Source organism: Puntigrus tetrazona, chromosome 18, assembly GCF_018831695.1.
Source record: "Puntigrus tetrazona isolate hp1 chromosome 18, ASM1883169v1, whole genome shotgun sequence".
Lineage (NCBI taxonomy): Eukaryota > Metazoa > Chordata > Actinopteri > Cypriniformes > Cyprinidae > Puntigrus > Puntigrus tetrazona.
The window spans coordinates 7779927-7784672 of NC_056716.1; the positions used below are offsets into that span (position 1 = coordinate 7779927).

The window sequence follows — 4746 nt, forward strand, 5'->3', positions numbered from 1 at the left end:
ATAAATAAATAAATAAATAACCTAGGTAAAAATTTGGGGAAAGTTAAATTGCACAAAATTTCCTGAGTGGAGTTGGTTTCAGGGTTGATGTAGGGCAATAGCACATACAGTTTTTGTGTGTGTGTGTGTGTGTGTGTATATATACATATATTGTTTTTGCCCAAATGTTTGTCCCCGTTTGTCGACCCGAACTTCCTCATCCTTCTGCTGCAGCAGGAGAATTGCTCTCGAGGGCTACACGAAGGACTTTCTCGCCCTCACGAATGACTCGTGACACCCGGACAGCGGTGTCATATAGCTCCTCCAGGGCCTCTGTGTCAACCTGGCTCTTCGGCTCTCTGCATCTGCCTCAGTCTCCTCCACCACCTGCTCCGCCGCCGTCGGTCAGCCCCATGGAGTCAGCGGGCATTCCTCCTCTGTGGCTCCTCCCTCCCTCGGCTCCACCGTGGACAATCATGGCTGGGTTCTGGGTCCTCCCTGGCTCCTCCCTCCGTCTGCACCTCCCTGGACTCCGTCTGCCTGCCCTCTCCTGGGGGCCCGTCCTCCACTAGAACCTCTTCCCAATTTCCCGTTTTTGTTTTGTTTTTACGCACCTTCCGGGAGGGCAGCGATATGTCACACGTGAACTCCTTTTTGTTGTTGTTTTTGTCTTGTGCCATGTGCCCTGTTTAACTTACTTTTAGTTAATTGTCTTATCGTGTTCAGCTGTGTCTCATTTATTAAGTATTTACATTGTGTATTTAAGTCCAGTTGTTTGTATTCAGTTTGTCTGACTTCGTCTTTAATATGTGTGTTCTATTAGTTTATAGAAAATTAAAACTGTTTAAGTTTATTTAACTCAAGTGCTTCTTCTCGCGAACCACACCGTGACAGTAGGGCAGTAGCACATAAAGTTTTTACAGTATAAAAACCATTAAGCCTATCAAGTCCTCATAAACCACAAATACCAATGTGTGTGTGTGTGTGTTTGCATAACATCTGGTTTACATAAAGGCTAAAAAGTCTGAGTGCTCGAGAAAGAGAATATTAAAGGTAATTTACTTATTTAGAAAAAGAAAGAAAAAAAAATCACAGAAGCTGTCATTGTAAATGGATCTGCAGTTTATCTGAACTCTAATCGGGATGCCCGTGCTCAACAGCACACATGGGAGCAAGAGGCAGTGTACTCGCATTGCCACCCTGGAGCTAATAGATCGAGTGTCAGTGTTTTTTTCAGAGAAACTACATTAGGGGAAATGTATTAACCCTTCACTTTACCAAGGACAATTACTGTGTGTTTAGACTGTGTGTTCAGATGTCAACTCTGCTTTAGAGCTGTGCTCTACTGGTTCTTGTTCTTGCCAAAAGCAGCGACTGCCCCCACAGCTGCATGACTCATGTGCTAACTCTGGCAAAAGGCAGTAATTTCTTCTGTGTGGGATTTTTCATGTTGTGATCACACCAGTGTAATAAAATCATGATTATTTTCTCAACTATTCTGAACATGCATCATCCAGTGCAGAAAAGGTTAGGAATAAAACATAGCTATATTTTTGTGTGTTTTACAGGAGAGCAATAAATAAGCTTTCTATCGATTAATGGTTTTGACATGATAGGACTGACCCAAATACAAATGTGCAAATCTGGAATCTGATGGTGGAAAAAATTTAAATATTAAGAAAATAGTCTTTAAAGTTGTCCATATGAAGTTTTTAATATGTATCACTAATCAAAAATTTTGTTTTTCATATATTTACAGCTAATGATTTATTTATCTTCATAGATGATCTGTACTTACAGTAATGTCCTAAGGATTTTTGGTATAAAAGAAAAATTCATTGTCATTGTTACCCACATTTTCACAGAGTAATGTGTAATTTTACATAAAATACTGTTCAACCACAAATCATTCAAAAAAGTGCTTTTATTAGCCTACCACTGTAGAGTTGTAGAGTTAACATGTAAGGGTTAAAGTGATGTTTTGTGAAGTTCAAATATTTGTATACTGTAACCTACATGTAGGATAAATTATGTATTATTTCCTTTGCTAGTCTTTTAAACTTGTCTCTCAAATAAATGCTAATTTTTATTATATTTTGGAAATTGTTTATTTTCAGTGATGGCAAGTTTAGTTTAGTTTGTGTGTGTGTGTGTGTGTGTGTGTGTGTGTGTGTGTGTGTGTGTGTGTGTGTGTGTGTGTGTGTGTGTGTGTGTGTGTGTGTGTGTGTGTGCGCGCGCGTGCGTGCGTGCGCGATCATGATGACGCAGATTCGAATTTACCGCCCACGACGTATGGCTGTGGCTGAGCTGCTTCTGTACAACAGCGGTGGAACGGCGCGCGAATAATTTGAATCTATTCCAGGCTAACTCATCCATTCTTTTTTCAGTGAGCCTGTTTCGCCAACTACCTGACGATACTACAGCAGCCGTCAAGTCAACCGAGGTAAGTCTATATATATATATATATATATATATATATATATATATATATATATATATATATATATATATATATATATATATATATATATATATATAAATCTTTGCGTTCTGATAAGAATGAAACATACATCTTTTGAAGCCTTAAATTCAATAAACTCAAGCATTTAAACTCATAAAGTAAACTGTTACATATTGATCGTTGATTATGAAAATTGCATCTATCCTGGATGGTCACTACCCTAGGTAGCAATATGATGCAGCTAAGTCAAAGTAAATAATATTAATTTAATGTTACTTTCTATAAATTTAGCTAAGATCACATGGTGGATCAAAACATTACTGTCAGCATTTCCTGTTTAGTTTCAAAATCATTGTCTCAGTGGAACATTGACTTTAATGTGTAAATGTAAAACAAATGTATTAAAAAATGCTTTTTGGCTTCAGGCCATGTGGAAAGACAGCATGTCAGCATGCTGAAATCATGTGTGGAATAAATCTGCTTTTGTTATTGTTATTACTATTAATATTTTTTCAATCTGTAATAAGCATAGACAAGTCTTGTAATGTAATATGACATTACATCAAATTCTGTATTTTCTTTTCATGCAAAATCTGTGTAAAGCAGCTGAAAAGATGTCTGAATTTTACTGTATGAAGGTACATACATCATGCAAATCTAAATGCTTTTTAACACCAAGCATTGTCATTTTAAGTAAAAGCAAAAGTTTATAGTTAAACCATAGTGCTTTGTTTCATTAACTAGAACCATATATATTACCTTTATGCTTTCTACATAAAAGTTTTGGATAATCAAAATGTTGGTTTACCCACTCAGATGCATTTAATGCCTCAACAAATCTTGGACAGGGTGAGTAAAACAGAATTTTTACCTCTGGGTCGGGTAATACTTTTTTGACCATATTACCTCGAAAATATTTTTAAAAAAGTCTCTTTGATCAAAACCAAAGTTAATATACCAATTTAATTCAACGTCAGTGAAGTAGTAGGCTTGATATGCTCAAAACAAGTTCTGATGATTGGCTGTGGCGAGGCATCGAGAAAGTCAAGAGTTTGAAAAATTCAAAAACTAGTATCAAAGTCAAGTTACTGTTATTGATAGAGAATATTTTTTTTATGATTACATTCATTTTTTTGGTTAACTTGTATCAATAAAACACTTCATCAGACAATTGTATTTATTTAATAAAAAATAATGAGTCATGTTTAACTCATTAATGGACAGTAGCTAGTCATGTTTTAAAAGAGGCCACTCAACTGAGCTTCTAAGTCATCTGTACTCATTTAGCTGCATCTCTCTTTTTTGGCACAGTTATCCAACTAATTGACCTATCAAACCTCTTGACAAAGAGTGTCCCAGGACCTGCACTAGTTCAAGTCTGAACTCTCAGGTAGGTCCTTCAGGCTGTCAGGGTGGGGTTTCTAACTCGCAACATCTTGCTATTGTGCTTCATAGTTTACTGTTTGAAATAGTTCTCCTCTCCATGTACATAACATTTAGAAACATGACTTTTCATATTATTGCTATTGTAATGACATGCATCTCTGCCTTTCATTCCAGCTGGATGTTCTGATATTTGCTGCTCACATCTCTGACTCCTGGACAGAAATATCTTATTGGATGTTGCAGGACCATCAACTCAAACTTGCCAAGACAGAACTGCTCATGTTTTCTGCCAACCCAACCTTAGTGTTACCGTTGCCTAGATCCTGCAGATTTGCCCTGTACAACATTAGGAACTTCAGACCCTTCTATGGGTCATGCTACAGAACTCTTTGTCCAAGCTCTCGTTCTCTCCAGACTTATCTATTGTACTTCTCTCTTTGCAGAACTTCCAGCATGTACTATCAAACGTCTGCTAAAAACCTAGCAAGTGGCACTGTGGTGTGTTACATCACATTCCAAAGAGGCACAGATTCACTTTTACAGACCTTTAAGATGACTGTTTGATGCTGTTGCAATAAACTGTCCAACTCTGTCTATTTTCAAGAAATTACTCAAATTTTTTCCCCATCAATACTTGAACCAGTAAAGATAGTTCATCCAAAATGTTTACTTTGTTATTTCAGACAAACACAATCAATGAACATCCTGGTTCTTTCAGGCTTTATAATGTTAGTGTAAGGGTCCCCCTTTTCCTGCAGAACAGAATCCAGAGGCCCTGGTCGAAGGTCAATGCGTGTTCGGTCTTTTCATTACGTCCCCTCAAAAATCACTAATATTTATTAATCTTTTGTTTCCAATTGTAGTACTGACCTTATACATAATTTTATCTGACTCCAATCTTTCGTGATTTTATTTATATT

At 37.0% G+C, this 4746-nt stretch overlaps 1 long non-coding RNA gene across 2 annotated transcripts; it reads left to right on the plus strand.

The window, feature by feature from the left end:
- Nucleotides 1–2289: 2289 nt before the first annotated feature.
- Nucleotides 2290–4418, plus strand: LOC122362701. 2 transcript variants are annotated; one of them, XR_006253154.1, is made up of 3 exons: nucleotides 2290–2422; nucleotides 3047–3830; nucleotides 4001–4418. It is a non-coding gene; the product is annotated as an uncharacterized LOC122362701 (long non-coding RNA). The 2 variants fall into 2 exon arrangements; XR_006253153.1 differs by lacking the exon at nucleotides 2290–2422 and having other exon boundaries at nucleotides 2514–3830.
- The last annotated feature ends 328 nt before the right edge of the window (nucleotides 4419–4746 follow it).